Source organism: Ursus maritimus, unplaced genomic scaffold (assembly GCF_017311325.1).
Source record: "Ursus maritimus isolate PB19 unplaced genomic scaffold, ASM1731132v1 scaffold_17, whole genome shotgun sequence".
Lineage (NCBI taxonomy): Eukaryota > Metazoa > Chordata > Mammalia > Carnivora > Ursidae > Ursus > Ursus maritimus.
Genome location: NW_024424119.1, coordinates 15,287,297 through 15,312,579, shown reverse-complemented (window position 1 = coordinate 15,312,579; position 25,283 = coordinate 15,287,297).

Here is a 25,283-nt window from a genome sequence, read left to right as displayed (position 1 = left end):
ATCAGAAATGAATGTAACATTTCAGATTAAACCATCTACCTCTGGAAAATCCTTTCAGTCACATTGTTATCAAAAGCAGAGCCCGCGCCTCATCCTTCTCCAGGTTTTGCATTTTTTTCCTCTGGTTCTTTTCTTTTTCTGCTTCATTTCCCCTCCCATTGTCCCTCTTTTTTTTCCTGGCACAAATAACAAACACCTACAAAATTCCTTTTTATCTGAGAGAGTCAGCCTTGTATGCCTGGTGGGGCTTCCTTGGTTCGAATCCCGGCACTGTCACCTCCCGGGACATGACCTTGGATAAATGACTTTACCTCTCTCCCTCAGTCTCATCATCTGTAAAATGGAGAAGAAAAGAATTCATATCTCCCAAACGTAGTATTGATGACTAAACGAATTCATAGGTATAAGCACTTAGACCAGTTTTTGGCACTGAGAAAGCAACACAAATGTTTATTAAAACATCGGTTCTTTTGTTATTGGTGTTCGGACTCCCTCGGCACCTTATCTTCAATTTCCAGGGACTTATCAAGATAGTTTCCGGCAAAGCAACCTTTTTCTTCCTAGGAAGAATTCGGTGCCAGATGTTCAGGGAACCCTGGCTTCATGTTATTAGAAATGTTTTCATCCTAGAAATCATTCGTAAAATATTGGTGTTTGCCATTATCCTCCACCAAGTGCTAAAATACAAGGAACACATATGTACAGAGAAGCCGGGAACCAATCTAAGCCCTTAAATCTATGGAACAGGATCCCACAGGGCTGATGATGATTAGACAATGACTATTGTATAATTTCTTTCTTAGAAGCTTATTCAAGGAACAAAGTTTTTCAAGTTCAAAGGCAATAGCAGACAAAGTCATTTTTGTTTGGACTGTGGCACATAAACTTTATCGCCCAAAGCTGAAAGGTTTTGTGTGTGTGTGATGCTGAAATGAAGCTGTTTATAATTTTAGCAATATATGGGGCGATGGCCTCGACCTTCAGGCCACTTAAACTTGCCTCCAGGCCAGTATTTCCTTCAATGAAATGATAAGCAGAATTATTGAAGGCCATTTCCTGGACAAAGAGATGGCATGGGGACAGTCGCTTCCCAGACATTTGAAAATAAAAAAAATGATACAAAAGGTGTTATTGTTAAAACTAAAGACGAGTGGTGGGAAGGGGGAAATCGACTAGGCAGAGTTCAGTGCCAAATTAGCCAAGGACCAAGAAAAGCTCAACTGGGAATGCAGACCTCCAGCTGCTCCAATGGCCATCAGCTCTACCTGGAACCTTGTTAGAAATGCAAATTCTAGACCCCCTCCCACACTCAGTCACACTTAGCATCATTGCAGGAGGGATCCAGAAATCTGTTTGCACAAGCTCTCCTGGTGATTCTTACGCATGCTCGAGTTTGAGAAGCACTGAGGAATACGCATTTTTGAGTTGCCCACATTCTGTAAAATAATTTAAGTGAAAACTTAATTTGGCACTTGATTGGATTTGATTTGAAATTTTCTGTTTAATCTCCTTGATTAAGCCAAGCCATCTCCTTTAGGGTCCCTGCTTTGGGAGTAAATTGATCGTATGAAAGAGAATAATTTCATGTGGAATTTTAGGATTATTTGAGTAAACTATTAATTGGAATGAAAAAAAACTCTGTCAAATTTAACATTACACATGGCAGAAAGCCCTGAGCAATTGGGTGTCAGTTTCTCTAAAATGATGCTATATCCTCGTTTGTTAAATTGTGCATTTTTGGCAATCTATGTAGAATCGGGATGGAGAAAGGGACTGAGAAGGCACGATCATTTTACCAAGACTTCTGTAGATGCCAGTCTTAATCCAGGTAGACGGTGATGGATGTTGTGTTAGATCAATGAGAGTCCATTAAGGGCTAAGTTGGAATCTGTTTCCAACGCTGAAGGAGTTAGAAGGATTTTTATATATTGAACAACAAAACAAGAGCATACCAGAAACAAGAGTTTCAAAATTTCTTATTAGAATCTAAGTTTGAATAGGGTGATGTGAAAGCCATTATTTATTATAAAAAGGAAAACTTAGTCAAAATATATACTTTCGAAGGTGTAAATGCTTAGCATTTGTTAAGTGTTGGAGTAATGATGTATAAATTATAAATATAATAAATTCACTTGTAATAAAATAGTATGGGTTATTGACTTCAAGTTTAAAACCTATAAATGAACACTTTCATATGTTAAAGTTTTCCACTTTCTCCACAAATTTGGCTACACATTCAGTCTTTGATGAATCTGAAATAGTACTGTGCTCATATTACAGAAGATGCAGAATATTACATTTTTTCTTTGAAATATAACCTTAAAATATTTGTTCAGCCATCCTTCAGATAAAAAAAAGGCAGAAATGGAATCTTACACAACTTCCTAAAAATGTGAAGTTGTAAAAATGGAATACAAACAGAGCAAGGAACAAAAAAGAAATTTTGATAGGCAGAAATATCCTCAGTTATTAATAAAGCATTAAAAATATTCCAGAAATATAAATGGGTACTGCAGGCTGCTAGGGTCCAGAGACAATGTATGGCATTTCTTATCCCGTAAAAATATAATAAAGGCCAGTTTAGATTCCTGTTATGTTCCTTCAAAGCTTATAAGAACTAATCATATAACTGAAGCAGTATAACAATGTTATCAACATATTGCATTTATTTTTCTAAAGATTGCCACATTACTGATAGGACTGTTTTATTATAAGTAATCAGCCACCATGTGCATCAGGGTAGGAAACAATATCTATACATTAAAAAATATTTTATAGAAAACTGCTTTCTAGTCTCTTGCAAAATTAAGTGACATATTTTCAGTTACGTTTTGCAATTCAATAAGTTCACTTCTGGGGTGTCTGGGTGGCACAGCAGTTAAGCGTCTGCCTTCGGCTCAGGGCGTGATCCCGGCGTTATGGGATCGAGCCCCACGTCAGGCTCCTCTGCTGGGAGCCTGCTTCTTCCTCTCCCACTCCCCCTGCTTGTGTTCCCTCTCTCGCTGGCTGTCTCTCTGTCAAATAAATAAAATAAAATCTTTCTCACTTGGGAAAGTCTACAATTTAAAAAAACAATATGCATTGTGGATATAACTTTAAGCAATGGAGGGGGAAAAGTCTTAATGTATATATAAAAGTGGAAAAAAAGGTAGGCACACAAAACTGGGATCAAAAGAGACATGACATTTTTAATAAAATTATTAATTATAGTAGAATTTAACAGAAGAAAAGAACTTAGAAATCAACCAAGAGTATTTGTTTTCTCATTAAAGGTAGTAGTTCTTTTAAAAACTCCCCCGATGTTAAGATTCTAAAATCCTCCCATCTTTGGCCTATGGGAATCTTTGCGTTGGCTCTGTGTCCTTCTGACATAATCCCATACTCTGATAAATGTCCTTGTTTTCTGGTGTGACAAGATGTCCTGCCCTAGACCTGAAATCGGCGATTTTTTCCCTGTCAGTGGTCCCTATTCTTTTTAATAGTGAATAGTTTTTAGAGACCAGTAACCGTGGTTAAAGATTGCTATGAACAGGGGCACCTGGGTGGCGCAGTCGTTAATCGTCTGCCTTCGGCTCAGGGCATGATCCCTGTGTTTTGGGATCGAGCCCCGCATCGGGCTCCTCCCCTGGGAGCCTGCTCCTTCCTCTCCCATTCCCCCTGCTTGTGTTCCCCCTCTCACTGGCCGTCTCTCTCTCTCTGTCAAATAAATAAATAAAATCCTAAAAAAAAAAAAAGATTGCTATGAACAATTTTTTTGGTAAATAGTTACTTAAGTCTTCAAAAAGTGATTTCTTTGGTTCTTTAGAATTAATTGGTACCAATTTGGTCTTGTTTGCTCGCATCAAGACTGGTTACTGTCATTTTCAAAAATTCCAATTTCATAAGGAAAAAATAAAGTATTTGCATACTTATTTATTAATAAGTAATGTTTTGTTAGGGTTTATCAATTGTTTATATTCTTTGGTGTTTTGTATTTTGAATTGCCTGTTTGTGCTTTCAGTCTGCTGTAGTCTTTCTCCATATACCAAGAACAGAACCCCTTGTCCCTCACAAATGTTTAGAAATGAAGTCTTAAATGTGGGATCAGCATTCTGTCCTCCTAAGATTCATGTGTGTACTGGAGATTATTTATTCAACAGACAAATTAAATACATATTTATTGGACATCTACTAGGTCCTGGTAACACAGAGGCGAATAAAACAGAAAATAATTCCTGCTCCTCTTGGGATATAGTTCTAATTGGAATATTAAAATCTTTATTATCTCGAAATTACTTGAATAAGAAGGCAATAGTTATGTGTCATTTTTAAAGTAACTAGGAATAAATATTTTCACTTTGGTTAATATTTGTCTCGTATTTTTATTTCAAAATAGCTTATACCTAAATCACAACATGATGTGATTTGGGATCTTTAATATTTTTAACGGCTTGCCACTAGTCGCTGAAGTTCAAATATTAGAATTTCATTCCTTGAGTGAAATATTACTTTCTGGTTTGAAAACATCCATTAAATAGGTTTAACTATTATTAGACAAATATTATTACACAATTATTATGATGACATAATAATAAAGAATATAATATTACAATGCATTGCCATATACACACAGGTGCTATTCTATTTTATAATGTATTATGAATATTATTTGAAAACGTTATGTTAGTTAACACTGGCAGAACTATAACACATGACGAAGTATCTTTCTTGTGAAAAAAGCTTTGTTTACCTAATCTAAAAATTGAAGAAATAAAAATTAGAAATGCATCTATAGGTTTATATCAATCAAGTACGTAGCTTGGATTTTCTTGGATAGTCATGAGTTTTAATATCCTATTCCATTGTTTCTAAAATTACATTCAGAATTGTCAAAAATCATACATCCAATCTTTAGTCATAAAATATTAGCATTGTTTGTACTTAAGAATCATTATGGGGCTAAATTATGAATGGCTTTATAGAAATAGATAGTTTCATTAAAAAATGAAAATCGACTGAATATGCATCAGGTTAAATGGATTAATAGTAGAAATGTAAATTTTTAAAGAAAGCCATTTAATTGTTGTAAAGAGACCTGGACTCAAAAGGAGATGCTAAGAAATTTTACAAAAAATTATTTGTCTATCTCCACTACCACAAACCGACCACCATGGTTACATCGACATGTGTGTTGCAGGGTCATTTTTACTTCCAAGTGTGTTTTAAAGTGTATAAATGAGCAGGGAATTGCTATCTATCTACGGTAGAAGCTAGGTGCACATTGAAAGCATGTAAAATGATCCCCAGGAGATAGGTGTTAGCAGATCACTTGGTTTGGGTTTTACTATTTGATTTAATAATATGCAAGTTGAATTTATGCTTGAGCCAAAAACATCTTCAAATCCTCCGAGACATGATGGAAAACACAAAATATGACCCATCGTCATATAAAAATGCAGTGCTATAAACTAAAATGGCAGGATGGGATTAGCTTAAATATTGAGCTTTCGGTCCTTTCTGTGTAGTCATCAATTAAGATCTACTCTCATATGTGAGTTTGCACAAATCCATTATTTATCGTAAAACATATGCGATGTTTTCTCCTCCAAACCTTCAGCTAATGGAAAAGGTGTTTCTAAAGTGTTTTCTTAATGCTGCAAACTGGTTCAGAAACTTTGCTGCGTTCAATGTTGCTTTCAATACTCCTCTCCACTCCCAGCCCCCAAAAAGCATGTCTTTGCTCTATTAAAAATAAAAATGTCAAAATGTCACATTTTTTGGAATTTCTTTAAAACCAGAAAGGCCAACACCATCTAATACAAAGAGACAGCAGAGTATCAGCGGAGAAGCAAATACACAGAAAGCAAGTATTAACTATTTTTATTATTATCAGCAGTGGTGGTATTATCAAAAGTTCAGCAAGCGAAAACACCAGCAGGCAGGGTTTGAATGATCCCTAAACGGAGCTATGAAGAAAGGAATTGGAGATCTGGGTTTAAAATTAGTGGAATGTTGCCATTGCCCAAGCAAACAGCGATAAGGAGCGGGGAAACAGCAATTGTGTTCTGAGTAGAGAGAAGGGAACTTGGTAGCACAGGGAATGTAGGCAGGAGATGATATTACTGTCCATCGGTGTGCTCATACTGGTTGGGAAAATGTTGAAATCCTTCCATACTCTTTGGTAAATAAGCCCCTGACAATATTCAGCCCATTCTCTGAAACCTTCAGATTTCCCTACGAACCAAAGACTGTAGTTTCAAGGAACTTTATCGCAAAGGGTATCCTGAGTCCTGCTTTAGCATTAAAGCTAACATTCCTCTGATGTGTTGATGCCTGTGTCACTCAAATTGTTAAATATTTTTAATATCACTTCTGTCTTTGAGAAAGGGATGCGGACTTCTTTTCCACTTATCCTGCTCAGCACCCGATTCGCACTTTCACTATGAGGACACATGTCTCTCTTCCGAGAAGATTCCTGGCTGTTATCTCTTCGATGACTTCTTTCCTCTTCATTTTTTTTAATAATAATATTTTTTTATTATATTATGTTAGTCACCATACAGTCCATTCTTTTTCTGCCACCCCTATTGTACTACTTTTGAACCTAAGAATCCGTTCCGTATGTTTCTTATCAGGATTGTCCTATTTTTAATATACCGTCATTTCATATTATTAATGTAGCACTACTTAATGATATGCACAATAAGAAAGTCATTTTTGAGTACTCTGTTCTTTTCTTTTTTTTTTTTTTTTTTTGGAGAGAATGAATCTTCTGGTTGATTTCATTGACTGCTTCACTGACTGTGAGGCTTACTCAGGTGTATTGAATTGTTCATCAAAAAAAGAAAACTTCCTTCTTTTCCTTCCTGTTCTCATTCTTCTTCCCTTTTTTTCTCCAACTCCACAACGTCGAACAGTTTTGCAAACACTGTACTTGTCTTTCTAGAGGTCCCGATCTAGATTTGGTCATACATTGGGAGCTCAGAGATCTTGATAAAGTGATGATTTGGGAAGTGGCAGACACTGAGAGTTAGGGCGTGTCTCAAGTCTTTATCCACAAGGATACGTCCATGACCTTCTTCCCCCAGTTTTCAGCTTTATAGAGGCAGCCAGAATTTGGGGTGAGATTGAGAGGTTAGTTTTCTGTTTCCTTTAGTAGACAGAGAAGGGAGGTCGTGGCCACACTTTTCATGTGGGGAGCCTGGGTCCAGTCCGCTCTACCTTATTCATATGAAGAACTTTTAACCTCCTTTGTCCTGTAGGAATAGAGCTCTCTACTTGCAGACTTGAGGTTCTAAAGATTTGCTTTTTAGGCCAGATTACTCTTTGTGTCCCTCTTTCGTTATGGAACCAAAGCAGTACTTGTCTTCCCATTTGGATGCCAGTATTTCATTTTACTTTTATCATTTTATACTTTATCATTTCTATGGGCTTAGTAGAGGGGAAGATGGTGCTTTTATCAGTCACGTTTCCAGCAGGAAACAGATGGCACACTCAAATTAGGATAATTCAAGGCAAGTTTTAAAAAGGGACCACTGAAAAAGATGTTGTCAGGGCATAGGGAATTAAAATCGATACTGTCATATTCCAGAGCTAGTATGGAATAGAAACCGAAGACGTGAGGGAAGGAAATGGTTACTGTATGGACAAAGAACAAAAAATCCAGCTATTTCTCCTGTCCTTCGCACATGCACACGAATTTATGAAACACTTATTTGGGGGTGATTTTTGCAATTTGCTTCTTACCTCATCCTTAACCCTGGCTAATGAGTAGGTCACACATATGGATCCTTTAGGTAATGAAGCTGGACAGAGAGAGAAACTGTAAGCCTATCCAACCTTATCACTGAAGACTCAACACAACCTGAAAAGGTTAAAACAGTAAGTTTACACTAAGCGTTCAAGAGATTCACAGAGACTGTTAGTCATGGTGATGCTGTATATTTGTGTTTCATACATGGGATAAGATCATTTCTGTTCTGTCACTCCCATGGCAGAGAGTTGGGTAAAGAAGTGTGGAAAAGGGTTTGTTTCATAAATGTGTGTGTGTGTGTGTGTGTGTGTGTGTGTGAAAGGAGAACAGTTGGATTTTTTTTAGTGACAGTAGTATAATATCCACACCTGAATGGAGACACAATGGGTGTTGCTTTTTACTCAAACTTTTACTTTTAAATGTCAGCCTACTTCCCTTCTTTCCCTAATTTCTATCATTGCCTGTTCTTTCCATCACCCTCTCAAAGTAGAGACTTGATGAGGATTTCTTCAGCAACAGCAAATCCAGGACATCACAGGCAGAGACAGAAAGACCAGTGGGCTTGCAGTGAAAAATTTGATGTTGGACTTCGGCCATCTGATTTAAGGCATCAAGCTCTCTGAGTATCAGGCTCTTCGTCTTTGAGGGGAGGCGTTTTTGTCCACCTTTCCTCGGAGGTTCCCAGTCAAAAGGGGATAACGTAAGATCATCATTAAAATGGTGGTGTTTTTAGAGAGGACCAGAGGAAAGGAGCACGCCATAGGGCCTGAGAGTGGGCCAGAGAAGGACATTGAAGGGAGTGCACTCTGGCGGAGGAAGAAGAAATACCCTCGAAGACAAAATATCTCCAGTAAAATGTTTTCCTCACTTTCACCCACCGTGCCAGCCATGCCCCCATGTCAGGTACTTCTGTAGTGTGTGTTCCCTCTGACTCAAGCCTCGAGCCTCAAGCACACTTCTACAGATATTTGCCTGGTAAACTCTCTTACCTCTTTCAAGTATTCCTCAAAAATCATCTTAATGAAGCTTACACGGATTGCCCCTATTTGATATTGCAACCAAAGCCCCCAGCACTCTCATCTGCTTTGTCTGGTTCCATTTCTCTCTGGAACATTTGTGGCATTCTAATATACTCTATAATTTCCCTGCTTATCAACCTATTGTTTTTTTGTTGTTTGACAACACCTCGTGGTCCCTACAACACCCGCACCAGAAGGCAAATTCCACGTTGGCAGGGATTTTTGTCCGTTTGTTCGTGGATGTATCCCAAGCACATAGGTTAGCTCTTCGGCCGTAGAAAGCACTTCGTAAATATTTTCCAGATGAATACATGTGTCACTCTAACAGTGCGAAGCAACCAGCTGAAGGATGTCATACATCACAAGTGGAAAATTAGTTGGAACCTGATCACGGGGACTGAACTTTGGGCTTCTGGAGATTTCGGAGATTGGTAGTCCGGTTACAGAAATTCCCTATGGTGCTCCACTGTACGTTTCTTCTTCTAACCCACCACCATTATACCCATTTTCCATGTGTGCAGTGGAGGGGTTCTCACAAAGGGCTGCCGTTCCAGGAAGTCAGATCATGTCCCCTGAGGGGGACAAACATCTATTTTTTAAATTCCACTAGACGATAATGGTTTGCTTATTGTTTCATCCTTTTTGGCTTATGCATTCATCGTATTATTTCTTTTCATCGTTACTGTAGGGATTTCCTTTGCCTTTTTTTTTTTTTTTTTTTTTACTGTAGATTACCCCGTTTTTGTGGGTTCCATTTCTTTCTCTTTCTAGGTTTATTTTTTCACTTTACTGAGCACATGTTCCAGTAGTACAAAATGGGGAAAAAGGAAGTAAAATTTTTGATCCTTTGTGTGACTAAAAATATCTTTATTCAACCCGTGATTCAATGTTTGGTTATATACAGAATTCTGTGTTGAAAATAATTTTCCTAAATGGTCCTCAAGTTTTATCCCCCCTTATTTTCTAGGTCCTAGTATTGCTTCTGAGAACTGGAATGTATTTTCTAAGTTTTGTATCTCTTTTATCTGTTATTTTCCCCAAGCTGGAAATAGGATCTTTATTTTAGGATCTCTACTTTCTCCATGATGTTATGAAAATTTACATTGATGTGTCTTGTTGTGAGTCTTTCTCCATTCATTATGCTGCTACTCGACATGCCCTTGAAATTTGGACATGCATGTCTTTTAGTTAGGAAAGAAAATCTTACATAATTTCTTTAATATTTTTCTCCCACCTATTTTCTCCACATTATTTTTTTTTTAGATCATGTTCAGTTGGGGATTGGACTTCCTAGGTAGTTCCTTTAGTTAAAATTTTTCTTCCCATATTTTTCCTTTCTGAATTTTGTGTTCCTTTTCCGTGAGATTTCTTCAACTCTATTTTTCAACCATTCTGTGAATGATATTTGTTTCTGTTATCATATCTTTAACATTTGAAGGCTATATTTTTTATTCTCTGAAGGTCTCTTTTTTTTTTAATAGAATCTTATTCTTGTTCTGTATTTCTGACAGTATTTAATGTTTTTACATATTCGTTTTTATTTTCTCTGAGTTCCTTTTAGGGGTATTTGGCTATTATCTTTCATTTCTGAATGTTGTCAAATGTCTTGTGATATTTGGCTGCTTATGAATAATTATATCAATAAAGCATAAATAAAAAATAAAAAATTAATAAAAGGCTGTTTATCAATAAAGCATAAAACATGGATTGGAAGCCCTGAGCCTATGGGGGGGCATAAGGTGAATAATGGGATCCATTATTGGATATCAGGTAGATACATGGCTCTCTTATGAAGCTATTCACAAATTCCTGGAGGTTTTCTTTCAAGCTGGCTGGTTTCCTTGCAGAGAAAACCACGCTTCTCGAGTCTCAGGTCTTTCTGATTATCCCCGACTTTAACCGCAGTACAAAATTATATTTTCTTACGTCTATTTACTTCCACCACTAATAATAGTACCTTCTTGGTTGGGAAGAGGGTAGAGTCCTGTCTGCTGGTAGGAGTTGAGCTAGAAGGAGGAGATGGAGCAGTGATGGCAAGTTTCAAGAATAAGGAGTTTCACTAAATCCATCTGTTTTCAGTATGGTGCCCCATTCCCATTGTGGTTGGTCCTCTGTGCTTTATTCTTTAGCAAATAAATATGTACGCTTTTTATTTGTCAATTGTACCTCAATAAAGCTGAAAAAAGGTTTTTGGATGTTTGGGAGGATGAGAGAGCTCTTAGAGACATGGGCAATGCACGTTATCTTGTGCCCTTGGCAGAGAAAACAGAGGGCTTGTGCACGTGGGTATAGCTCTTGTGCTCCACAGTCTTCTAGAATCCCGAGACTCCATTAAGCCACCTAAATTCGTCTAATAACTCCTATTCATGAATGTGGAGTGGGCCTTTCACTTTCTAGGCTGCTAGAGTTTGTTCATTTCAGAAAGAGAAAAAAACCTATATTTCTATCTTCTAAGAACATTATCTGCTCATCGTAAACCCTGGTGTCCTAGACCGTTTTTAATGACAAAGTTAGATTAAAAAAAAAAACAACTTTCAGTAATAAAAAAATGTATTTTACTTTTTTTCCCCCACAAAAACATGAGACTAGAGAGTTTAATGTTCTCAGCTGAGGGGAAATTATGAGCCATAGGTAGAAGGAGTCCAAAGTAAAAATAATTCCACTCACCAAGTCACTACCCTCTTTGAGGTAGTCTTTACAGTTATTTTATTTTGGTGATATCACTATGAATGAACATTGCTCAAAAGCTAGGCATTCTATGAGGTTTTGTTGATTTTTTTTTCTTTTCGGCATGGTTTATGCAGACATTTTGGTTATACCCGCCTTAAAATTTTTCTAGACTACAAAAGTTGTAGCTAGGATATAAATACTTGGACATCAATTGCATATGTAAAATAACCAAATATGTTGACTTAACTAGATCTCTAGACTGAAATTTTTATATATGGAATACATAGTATATTTTCTTTATCTAGCTAACTAACTCCACTAGCAAATTATAGAAAGCGTGACTGGTATTACTCTGGGTATCTATTCAGGTTTATATTTTCTGTGCATGTGGGAACTGCGTAGAATCTACAGGAAATCAATAATAGGGTGGCGAACAAGAGATTTTGGAAAGTTGAACTGAATTTGAAGGAAATGGCTAGGAAGTTAAAAGCTGGGTGAGGTGTCCTTGCTATCATCCTGGTGATTTGCTAGAAGGACTCACGGAATTTAAAATATGGTTGTACTTATGGCTAAGATCTATTAAACGAAAGCAAAATTGTCAAAGGGAAAATGTACATGGGGTAAAATCTGGAGGAAACCGGGTCCACTCTTCCAGGAGTCCTCTCCCTGTGGAGTCCCCTAGTTCCCTGATTCCTCCAGCATTAACTCGTGACGTGTGGTCTATCAGGGAAGCTCCTTAGACATTAAGGGCCCAACGTTTTTACTGGGGGGTTGGTCAGATCAGCACCTTCTGCCAAACATGCATGAAAATTTGAGATTTCCGGGGAAAAAAAAAGTTTGTTCAACATAAACCATAGAGTTTGTTCATTTTAGGCACAACGAGTCAATATTATCAGTTAGGGAATTGTAGGTAGCCTCATAAAATCCAAATTCCTAGATGCCAGCCAAGGACCAACCTGGGAAGCAGGCATATCTTAGGATAGCAATCTCAGTCTTGCTCTGTTAACTCTTTTCTGGGGGAAAGAACGGGCAAATAAAGGAATTAAATTTTATCCAATGTCTCTGTTATAATCTTTGATAGATATTTTTACAGCCCATTTAAATTTCGTGAAATCTCTATGAAGTCCGGTGGCAGGACTGTGGGGATGAGGGGTGAGGAGGAGTAATAGGAAGCTCCCTTTGTCTCAGTCCTTGACTACCTTCAGACTCTGTTTTGTACATTATGGTAATTAACAAAAGTTCAGAATCGCCTCTCATTCACACCCAGTGGGTTTCAGGACTCAGGTCTGAGTTGGGAATTCATTTTCTCCTATGTACTGCACTGGTTCGCGTCCATTTCTTCTTGAAAATTTCAAGTTGGTTTCTGCACTGTCAGCATCCGGAACACAGGGCACCCATACCCTGGGTGAGGTTTCTAAGCTTTCTGTGTTCTTCCTTTGCTTTAGGACTCACCACAGAGGATGTAAGCACACAGAGGGAGTTTTATATTTCTCCATGGAATGGGTATATTTGGAAAAAGACAGAGAAATCAGAACACATATGAATGTGTTTAACTGCATGATGAATTTTCTCCCTAACAGGCACAGTCTGTCCATAGCACAGGAAGATGGAGCAGGGATCAATACTTGTTGTCATCCTCATTCCCTCTCATTTTTTTTAAATACACCTTCATCACCATTTTTCTCCAACCAGCTTCTATTGGGGAAATCTTTCTCCTTATCTTTTTACGTGTGGTTCAAGGAGGGTCTGACAATTATATCACCTTACTGATGATAGAGTTAAGCCTACATTCAAGCTAAGCCAGTCAGAATCCAGTTCTGTCCCCGCTACATTTGCTGAAAGTGAAGTGGGTAGGAAGAGCTCTTTCCTCTCCGGAGGGTTAGCTGGAATGATGTGAGCTCAGCAGCTGTTGGACACAGGTAGGGGAGAAGGAAGAAAAGCAGAGGCCAGGCATAGCATGCCGCTCCTGGTCTCAGCGCTGCCCCATCCTTCCCATGTTCATGAGCCTTTTTTGTTGGTCTCATTCAAATTGCATTTCTGCCCGTATGAGTTACAATGACCCTGACCACTAGAGGGGTCTATCATACCTAAAGAGCATTCTTAGAAGAAAACTAAACTTGGGGTTCAGGCTCTCTCTCAGTGAAGTGATAGGGAAGGTTATTTCAGAAATATATATTCATATAAAGCCAAATGTTATTTAATATTGAAAGAATGAGTAATAATACTTCTTTTCTAAACTTAAGGCCTAAATTATTTGATATGGAGAGAACAGAGATGAAACTCAAGACCACAGGATTAGGCCTACTTTCTCGAACATATTTCAGGACAAATTTTCCCTCGTTGGGAAGCCTAGATCAGGTACTTCAGAGCAGGCCTGTCTGCACTAGTCCTGATGTTGAGAGGGGGGTCCGGTTCAGACCAGCTCTCACCCTGAAGTGGGTATAAGGCCTAAGCTTTCCCATGAGGATGCTCCATTCTTGGTAGCTTCTGAGCATGCGCCTTAAAAATCTTAACAATGCTTCTCAAACGAGATGAATGTCTTAGCATACTTTTATTCTGCTAATGCTATGATTTTTTAGTATTTCTTTCTTTTTTTTTTTTAAAGATTTTATTTATTTATTCGACAGGATAGAGACAGCCAGCGAGAGAGGGAACACAAGCAGGGGGAGTGGGAGAGGAAGAAGCAGGCTCATAGAGGAGGAGCCTGATGTGGGGCTCGATCCCATAACTCCAGGATCACGCCCTGAGCGGAAGGCAGACGCTTAACCGCTGTGCCACCCAGGCGCCCCTAGTATTTATTTCTATAATAAATCTGGAATTCGTTTTGTTGTTTAGTGTAGGAATCTAACTACTAAGAGGTGAGAAATGTGGGCATAAATATATAGGAAAAGGTATTCTGAATATTTGCTTTTAGAAGTATTTTAAAGTATGATTTCATACATTTTCTCCAGATGATCCGAAAGAGTATTTTGTATAACTCTTTTCTAAGTAATAGGAAGAAATTACCCCACTTTGTTTTCATGTCTATAAATTTGGTATATGTCACACAGCAATGTGTGTCTACCTCTTGGGAACATATTGAGGACGATTATTTCCAAATAATACTCATTTGTGCTAAAGTGAGTAGATTTTGTGCTCTGTCTTTTAACACAAAGAGCTGGAGATGCAAATTGTGTTTAAGTAGACATCAATATTTTACCAGGATAAGTGCTGGAAGATTTAATTTCTCTTGGAAAATGGCAACCACATGACATTTCAAACTGATTAAGTAGAAATTTGATTATTGGAAGTAATAGTGAAAATCCATCTTTAATTTCATGCATTTCGGTGAGAGTCATGCAGTTTCTGTGCCAGTTTAATAGGAGTTTTCTCATCTGAATGACAAGTCTGCAATGGCCCCTCACAGTATAATCGGAACGGTCCAGATAGCTTTCCATTCACAGACTCAGATATTTCGATGGTTGAGCTGAACTCTCAAAGTGCTTTCAGCAATTAATTGACATCATAACTAGTTAATTTTGCTTTTGCTTTTAATTTGCTATGTGTTAGTTTGTTTTCCCCCAGTTTCCTCCCCCAAATTACCCTCCTCACTATTAGTTTCTTTGGGCGTAATGGACCGCTATCTGCCAACCCATGAACGATTTATAAATAATTACATTTTCACAGATACATGGGTCTCAAACCATGGAATAACACGATGAGATTATGTGCTGTAGACTTTACTTCCCAACTCCTTTGACCCTTATGTCACCCTGGATGCCACTCTCTGGTTTTACCTCTTCCTTAGTAACTCGGAGAACTGCCCTCTTTCTCACTGATGTTCAGACAAACAACTTCCCCTCTAGCGCGCTCCCAAAGTCGCTGGAGCTGGTTGCTGTGTGATGTTTGTGTTTGCCTGGTGCACATTTTCCCCCTGACGACTGCTGTCATATTGATTCACTTTGTTAGTCAAAATAAGTCTTTTAAGATGTTTCTCTGTATACTCCAGACTAATTCAAACCTAAAACAATCAGGCTGACTTCGTTTGCCTTTTTCAGCACCAGCAGCATCAAGCTAGCAGACAACACTTCCAGCTTTAAGGATGATTACCATTGCTGCAGATGTAAGAGCCCGATAGAAGGAAGCTTGACTTTCATAAAAGAAACGGTCTCTGGAGGGCTTGGAGTGGCTCAGCAAGGGCTTGCCTGGGGAATCAGGAAGACACTATCAATGGCAGAGACTCGCGGTGCCATTTCACAAAGAGCTGCTTTTTCTCTTTCTTTCTCTCTCTCCACCCCCGCCAATGCTGGCAGAAATTCTTGCGAAGTTATAGAATGAAGGTGAACAGGACAAAATTAGCAGATTCCTGTGAGTCATGACAGTTTCAACACAACCTCTAGCTGTTCATGTTAAATTATAGTGTGCGGTATTTTAGCATGTATCAGGATGATTAAGCACAGGGCAGGCTCACCTCCCGAGGTGGTACTTTATGTCCTTGTGCAACATAAATTGAGAGAGAAATAGAGATGGGGTAGGGGGCCAAATGATCTGAATTTATACCATTTTCCTCTCATTATCTTAATGTATGGTACAGGCAGCAGGCTTCCTAACTTCAACCCCTCCTATTAACAAAAGAGATCCGTCACGAGACCGGAGCTTCTAAATGCCAGTGCTCAAATGGCCCAAGAAACCTTCCTTTCAGACCTGACATTAACCATGGGGGTCCCGAGGTGGCATTTAAAACAAACCAACAAAAAGAAGACGGATCTTTCTGGAATGAAGCGTCAAAATGATCTCTTATAATCTCTGAAGTTTAAGGAGAAAGGGTAAACTGAACCTCATACTCCCTTTCCTCCTTGGCAGAGAGCGGCGTTCAGGCAGGAAGAATGTGTTTGGCTGTCTTCGAGCAGACCGAGATGACTTTGCAACAGCAGCCGCTAACAAGTATTGACCTCTTGCTGCATGCCCGGGGCTGGGCTAATCTTGCTAACGCGCGGTAGCCTCACATCCACGCTTTGAGTTAAGCATATACTTAGCATGTCCACGTTATACATGGGGACACTGAGGCTCAGAGAAATGAATTTCTCTGCCTAAGGCCACACTGCTAGTCAGCGGTGAGACTTTGTAGGATTCTTCTCTTACAGGGGCGCGAGGGCACCAGAGGGGCAAAAAAGCAAGAGACATCCTGACCTCGGAAATGTGCCATCCCTGATGGAACTGGGAAGCAGAACTCCGAGCTTCACCCTGCTGCACTTACTGTCCTCACGAGCACAGGGCCCTGGTTTTCTGAGGCAAGCTCAGCCGGGATCAAACACCATTTTTGTTTGGCTGCAGATGAGAAATATGAATGCATTTGTTTCTGTTTGCACCCTTTTCCAGCTGAAAACCTTTCTTGTTAGCTGTCAACAATGTCACTTCCACATTTTCATGTGATGGGTTTCTACTGCTGCTTATTTTGAAACAGAGGTGATAATTAATCTTCCCACATTCAAGCACTGCAAACATATTTCAATTTCAAATGAGATAAGACCCAAGCTGAAACACCCACACTTGTATTTTAGATAGCTTTGTACCATGCATTGTAACTGGCCTGAATTTTCTCTGTGGCAGTCGTATTATCGATGATGAGTGTAGAAGTATTATTTCTAAGGGACATGCTCAGCAGAACAGGGAACTGACACATTGGCAAAAGTTCGAAGGAAGAAAGGAAATGAAACTCAGGTTAATGTTAGTCTTTTTGCTGACCCCGTGCACTTGCCAAGCTTCATCACCTGTCTTTACATAGCAGCATAATTTTGAAACTTAACCTGTAGCACCAGGTAAATACCTTTCCCTGTATTCACTGTCACTGATTTCAATGGTTGGGTCTGGTCACAGTATATTAGAATCAGAACCATAAGAGACCTGAAGGTCATAGAGTTCATATTGACACGCATGTGTTTGGATACTGGTTTCCACACTAGGGTTTTAGTAAACAGTATTTACAGATGACTTAGTATCACTAGTGATAGTTTTATCTGAAGACGTAAGAGCAGGCAATAAGAAATTCGGGAGGAGTTATATTCTAATACCTGCTACCTATGTATGTTATACACGGCTCGGTTTGTTTGGGTTTTTTTTTCTCCCCACAGGGCTTCTTTTGATGACATCACAAATCCCATTTGGAACCCTAAATAATGTGAATATTATTATAGGTGTTCTGAAAGAGGTGATCTACCCCAGGGGTCTCACAGCATAGGACATGCACTGTGGGTATACATATTTCACAGGGAAAGCATGAAAAGTCTAGTCCTCTTTTTCCCACTTCTTTTTGTTTTCTCTGATCTCTTTTGTGCTCTCTGGCTGGAAGTGGCTTCCAGGGTATCTGTATTTAATCCCAAGAGATGCAGCTGCTTGGTGAGGGTCGGGGCGGGGGTGGGGGGCAACTTCATAGCCCCTGGACCGGGAAGTCTACCATTGGCTCACTCTGAATGTTGTGATTACTAGAAATTCTTGAGATTCTCTGGTAAATAAAATTTTCTTCATTTTATAGATACATACACATACATATAGAGATTTATGAATATTTATTTACAAAAACAAAGCTGTTCATTTACTTTAGCAACCATAGCTGAGTGAAACAAAACGGAAATTTAGAGCAAAGGAAAAAGGGGAAAAATGGGAAAATAAGAGTCATGTAACCGCCTTCCCTCACTTGCCCTATGACCCCATCTTTTAGCTGTCATGTCCCGCTTCTAGATTGAGTTGTAAGATGTTCATTTTAATATAAAACATACTAATAATGATGTATTTAGGTATTAGGCTTTTAACCTTCTTAAAGAAGAAATGAGACAGTTCTGAAAAAAAAATTTTTTTTTTTAATTCCCATTTGGAAGAGTTTTTCTTGGCACATGCTGACTTAGACTTTTTTTCCCTACACCTCGATATTGTAGAAGAAAAAAGGGATGATAGTTTGGGACATGGTAATTTGGGGTACTAGGTTTTGATCTAGGAAAATCTGCTTAACATAAATTTGAAAATCTGAAGGTAAATCTCAGAAGGGCATTGAGAACTTAAGATGTTAACTTAAAAATCTGCGATCCACCAGAGGTGACATTTAAGGACTAAGAATAATAGCTAACACACATCGAGCCCGTCTTGTACTCCAGGGATTGCTCCAAATTCATTTCATCCACACAACCACCTTGGAAGGTGGATAGTATTATTGTACCCCAAAGGGCAAGTAAATTCCATGAAATCACTCAGCTAAGAAGGGTTAGACTCGGGGTTTCAAAGCCAGGCAATCCATTCATAGAGCCCATGTTTCAGCTAATACAGGGTGTGGCAGGGAAAGAAGACAGAACATCATAAGCTAATTCACATGGGGCCAAAAGAACGCAGGGAATTTATGGATAAAAGAACAAAAGAGAGGGGTGTGTCTGCGTGGCTCAGTTGGTTAAGCATCTGCCTTCGGCTCAGGTCATGATCCCAGTGTCCTGGGACTGAGCCTGACATAGGGCTTTCTGTTGGGCTCCCTGCTCAGCAGAGAGCCTGCTTCTCCCTTTCCCTCTGCTGCTCCCCCTGCTTGTGCACGCACTTGCTGTCTCTTTCTCTGTCAAATCAATAATCGTTAAAAAAAAGAGAGCAGAAGAGAGAGATGGCTTGGCGAGCTATTAGGAAAATCTAAATTGTGTAGTAACCAACAGAGAAAAGCATTTCGTGAAAGGTGAGACCATCAGTTTTGGGGAAATTAAGGGGAATGGAGACCTAGAAAGAACCACTAGCTTCGGTGGTTAGGAAGTATGGCCCCTGCAGGAGAGCAACTTCTGGAGCATCTTGGATTGAAGAAAGGTGGCCTTTTCGATGATGATACAAAGTCTGCCTTAGTTTCGTGGAATTAAATATTCTAATTGTAAGTAATCCAAAGTTAGCCTGGTTTGGTAGGAAAGTACTGAACAGGAGTGAGTTCAGAGTATGCGGCACACTTCTTCACTTTAGTTTTTGTTGTTGTTTTTAAGGAGGCCCCACACCCAGCATGGGGCCCAGCTCGGGGCTTGAACCCACAACCCTGAGATCAAGACCTGACCTGAGATCAGGAGTTGGATGCTTAATTGACTGAGCCACCCTGGTGCCCCCACTTTTAGTTTTCTACTTAAATATTAGTGAGATTCTTCCTGAAAACACTACATCAAATAGCCTCCTTCCTTACCTCCCCATTCCTGATCCTCCACTTCATTTTCCTTCATTGCATGAATCTTTCTCGTATATACTATATATTTACTTGTGTATTTGTTTGTCTCTTCCCCTCACTCAAAACCCACCCAACTGGGGAAAGATTATTTTGTTGACTACTTTATCTCCAGGACCAATGAATGGACCAGATTCTAATTATGCCCTGACTTAATGGTGTGGCACAGATCACAGTGTTCATTGATTTTGGGGTCTATTTTTCATTATCTATAAGATAAGGGAGATATTTGAGATTATATTTAAGCTTCTCCACTGAATATGTTGATGATTCTAAAATTCTCCACCTTCTTCTTCCCACCGCATTTTATTTTGGAATTGAGAAGTTATATCCTAGTTCAGTAAAACTCAAGAACCTGAAGGTTAAATTTGAATTTCCTCAAGATGCCAGCCACCTGGATGTGATCTCAGGCACCCGTGGTTTGTCCTGAATGCAGTAGGAACCATCCTGACATCAGAAAGAGTGGTGTCCTGCCGTACTTGCTCTGTTGCTTGCTTCCAGAATGGTTTAATCAAGCTCAATTATTTGGAGCTGGAAGTGTAATTCCTCTTTAGAAACTACTCATTATTTGTTGATAGTCACATGTCTAGAGTATAATTTTATTTTTGAGGCAGGACTTTCTCATCAGGTGACAAATCCGCTAACTCAAAGTACCTGGTTGCTTCCAAGTTCCAAAGTTCCATGACCTGCGTTGGCAAACTTCATGAAGTACACAAGATGGAGGTGCTTTGTGTGCAGGGACCCATGCAATGGGCGCCAAAGGAGCCACTGTTTGGTTGCAAGATATTATGGGTAATTTTATATCATGAATGGTTTCTAGGCTTTCTTGAACAAATATATCCTCTAAAGTAACCAAGTTTTAATTTCCAGTGCTTTCTGGATACTGGCTGGAAATCCTTTCCCTCGTTCTGCTAATGTTATTAAACTTCAGACAGCTAGGGTTGCTTTTCAAGGAGGGAGCCAAAAAGGGGTAACAGGGGAGCTGTGTTCTAGAAAAACACACATAACATGTCTATGGATACTTTCTGCATGTAAGAGGCAAAGAAGGATGGGGACTGCGATGTTGCCAGTGCATTTCTGCTCCTTGTGAAGAACAGAGGAAAGTGGGTGATTGTCTGGGTCTTCTGGGTCTGGAGAAGAATTACGCATCTTCCTTGATCCACTGGCAGGATGTGCTGCTTTGACTTCTGCAGCATATTTTTAAAACATTTGATTGGTTTTATTTAAGGACAAAATGGAATGGTGCGGACTGGGAAGCGAGTCAATTAGGAGGCTCTGGTGCAAGGTTAAAAATCATCTGAAGCATGTTTTTGAATAAATTAAGTCACTCAATTCAAAAGCAGGCATAAACAAATGAAGAAAGGATCAATGTCATCCGAGAAGAGATGTTCAGGATTGAATTCTTTAAGCCAATGTTATTTAATTTTATTTTTGAACTTAACACTGTATTTAAGACCAAGAGAACTGTATTGTCATTCTCTCCTCCACTAGTTATGGAGTTGTTTAATAGACGTGGCTGTTCGTTCTTCACATTGAAATGCTTGAGATGAATGATTTTTACTCAACTCCCTGTGGGGGCAGTCTGTAAAGAATATGGAGCTGGACTAGTCATAGCTCATCCTTCCTCAACAGCCCATTTTAAGAGGGACACCTAACTATTGCCCATGACACTAGGAACATCTTCATATTACTTATAAACTCCCAGCAATTCCTGAAATGTTGTCTATTTATTAATATTTTTGTAAAAATGAGACCATGCGGAAAATACAGCAAAGGAGAGAGAGAGAGAGAAAGAAAAAGAACAGGCAATTCAATTTCTAACTTCAATTCTTATGAGAATATTGGGGAAAATGACTATGTGTATTTGCAAAAGTCAGAAAAACAATATGATTCACTCACTAGCTTAACCTTTTTCACTAAAATAGAATGTTTTCTCTCTGTTTTTGTGTTCATCTTCAACCAGAGAAAATTAATCTGAATGTCAAGATGCAATTGTGTTTTGCACTAAAATAGCATTGCTTATCAATAACATATCTTCAAAGACATTCTCAGAAAGGTGTTTTATTTCCACTATAGTCCTTAGAAACATTTTCTGGTGATCACATACCTCGTTTGGACCTTTTCTCTGCCGTTCTGAAAACAAAATCGGGTAATGAAAGAACAGAATGTGAAGGGAGAACCCCATGGAACAAGGACGTTTAAATCTACTGGTGGAGGGGTATGGACGATTTATCCTTTCAGAATAGACCTTGTTGATTTGCGTGAGAGTCCTCTTTGAACTCGATTACAACTAATAAATAATTTCTTGCCTTAGAGACTTGTAATATACGGCCAAAGCAGCTAGAAACTAAAGATAGTTTCCTTTACACAGTTACTCATGTGCTATCACTTGCTCCGATGAAGTCCTCAGGGTAGCGCTTGTAAGCTTCCAAAAATCACAGCCTTTCCCCAGAGAGAACCCACAAAGGATATAAATTACATTTTCAGACCCTTACATGGTAAGAAGCAAATAATTCAATTCATTTCTAGATGGCTGTGGATTTGTGCTACCTAAGATTTTCTGGGTAGATGCAAGTAAACATTGCTATATATACATGAGGAATAATAATATTTTTGGTATTCTTAATTATAGAGCTTGCATGGGCTACAACAATTATGCCTGGAAAAAAAAATAGAGGCTGCTGCTTTTGCTTTTTCTGGAGTTTTCAACAATCAATTTTGAATCAATTTTGAAACTTTTCCAAATATTAAAGACAGGAAGGAAAAACATTGGTGAGATGGAAATGGGTATCACAGTTTCTTTAATTTGGTATCCGTTCATATATTAATTTGCTGCTAGATTTCCTAAAGATCATTCTGGAACTCTTTAATTTATAGTATTTGTTTACAAATACATAGGAAAACAATAAATGTCTCAAACACCATCTGCCTGTATTTTCCCTGAAGGGCTTTGCATATTTTCAGCAAGAAACAAGTCTAAATATCTTGTAATTTTCATCAAAATGTTTCATAATTTCACAGCAGCCCCGCTAATGAAGTACAGTATGAGCCCTTCTAATAAGCCAAAATGATTTCAAATTGCAGGCAGTGCCTCCTAATATTGTGGAAACACAGTGGGAACTGCTGGGGAGCGGGAAGGTTGTTTCCTGCTTTGGGCAGAGGAGAAGGCTGAAAGGAAATTTCATTTTGCAAGGAGAATGAGAAAGGCTGATATGTGTATCCACCTTAGACGAAGTTCAAGGAACTCAGAAACTTGGAGAAATGAATCTGAGAGGACTCTTAATATTAGCCGTGAGCACTGAGATCTAGCAACAATTTTGGAGATAGATACCAGATCATTTCCTCATATGTGGTGTATGAACATTGATGTCAAAAATCAACATTTAGATACCTGGAGAAAGGAATACTGGAGATTGCAAAATTGGATCTGAAATTAATTTCCTGGTTTGCCACAGTCATAAATCCGAGCTTTCATCACAGAGGGGAGATAGGACAGCACACGAGGGCTTATTAATGCTGGATTCATGGCACCAGTATTAACTGAAAGTTCCTCCAGCCGAGTGGAAACACAAACACAAGGACTTTAACAGTGGTTAACAGTTAGGAGCTCTAATTTATTGAGTGCCTACTGTGTGCCTCACACTGAGGTATTCTCCTACCTAGTATCAAATCATCACGACTCTCCTTCAAGGTGGTTACCACCATCCCTACTTTGCAGTGACATCTGAGGTTCAGAGAATGTGAGTTATTTGCTCAAAGACTTAAAGCTAGCATATGACAGGTGTGAGGGAAAGATCTGCGACACATCTCGCGTACTTTGTACACACGTGTCTCTGAGTGGGCGTTTAGTCTTAATTACTCTGAGTGTGGAGTGGAGTGTGTGTATTGGCAGTAAATGAGAATATTTAAGACAGCACTGGCTGCAGATTATTTATATTATTTTAATAGTCATCTATTTATCTGAATATGTATTGTACAAATGTCAATAGCCTACTGTAATCTGTATCCAGCTATATTATTTTTTTCAAGACAAAGTAAAGATTAAGGTAAAAGCCTTGTAATCCCTTTTCACATTTAAGCACGCACCACCTAAATTTTAGCTGAAAGTGTTCTGAGAAAGAGGGTGCTCTAAATAGATCTCTCTTTCTATCCACTCACCAAGCCACCCGCTCGTCCACCCATCCAACTATATATCATCTGTCTATCTTTCATCATTCTAGTATGGGTTTTCCCTTGCTGAATTTCCGAGCCCTTCACTGTGTCCTTTTCAGCGGTGCATTAAAATTACCTTTAGCGATAGTCCAATTCAGCAAAATTCATGAAATCGTATGTAAGGGACTCAACAAATTAAATTATTATAAATTTATATAAATATATTATGTAGGAGACATATACAAATAGTGATCTAATAGAATGGAATAGTAAGAAGTAAAAATGAAAATTGTGATTTTTTTTTAAGCCAGTGGAATCTTTTATCATCCCTCCCTCACCAGAGGTGTGTATGCACCACTTTAGAGGCCCCTGATTCTGAGGATACTGGTCTTCTGGTAGGGATACAAGGATACAAGGATGCGAGATACTGGTCTTCTAGTCATCAGTACCTGCCAAGTAACTTCATACACTTTATTATTTAAAATGACAACAAATTAGGGGTGCCTGGGTGGCTCTGTCAAATGTCTGCCTTCTGCTCAGGTCATGATCCCGGGGTCCTGGGATCGATCCCAGGATTGGGCCCCCCAATTGAGCTCCCTACTCAGTGGGGAATCTGTCTCTGCCTTTCCTACTGACCCTTCCCCAGCTTGTGCTCTCATTTGCCCACGCTCCCTCTCTCTGAATAAATAAAAACTAAATAAAAAAAGACAACAAATAAAAAAAAAGACAACAAATGTATTATCAAATCTTACTCTGTGTCACAAAGTCACAAAGAAAAATTTTCTAAGTACTTCATTATCGTGTTGAATATTCTATTCACAGGTGTTGGGTTAGTGTTGATAATTATTCTCCAAACTGAACAAAGGCAGACATTACAGTGGAAGTTTCAAAACACACATTAATTAGCATGAGATGCTGGGGGGTTGGACCACTATAGGAGGAAGCATCAAGTAACAAGGCTAAGACCTTTGGAAAGTATAGGAACTATATACATCCCTATGATGAAATCATGGAAACAGAACAGCTTGAAATAGCAAATAGAGGATTTAAATCAAGCTTCCAAAAGGAGAAACATCTGTCCAAATTGTGACAAAACCTTCCAATCTCACATTAGTTGGATTAGTAACTTAATGACAAATAAAACAATCATGGAAAAATATTAACAACGTCTTCAAAGAATTGCTGATCATTATCTCTCTATATGGATGCATGTGTGCCTCCAAAGCGAGGAAAATCCAATAGCAATTTCAAACCTGACAACGTGAGAGCTAACTGATCACCCATAAGCATTGTTACTAGATCAGAATAATTTAAAAACTCAAAGTGACTTTACAACCTGCAAATTTTTTCTTAGAGTTTCAAATGCAAAATTCTCAGAGCTAAATGATTTACTTTTTCATGGGAAAAAGTTAGTACAATGCGTTGCCTGAGTCTGTGATGGAAATTTTGTCCACGCCAGTCTCCAAAGTCATTGCAAACGCTAAATAAAAGATTAAGTACATGC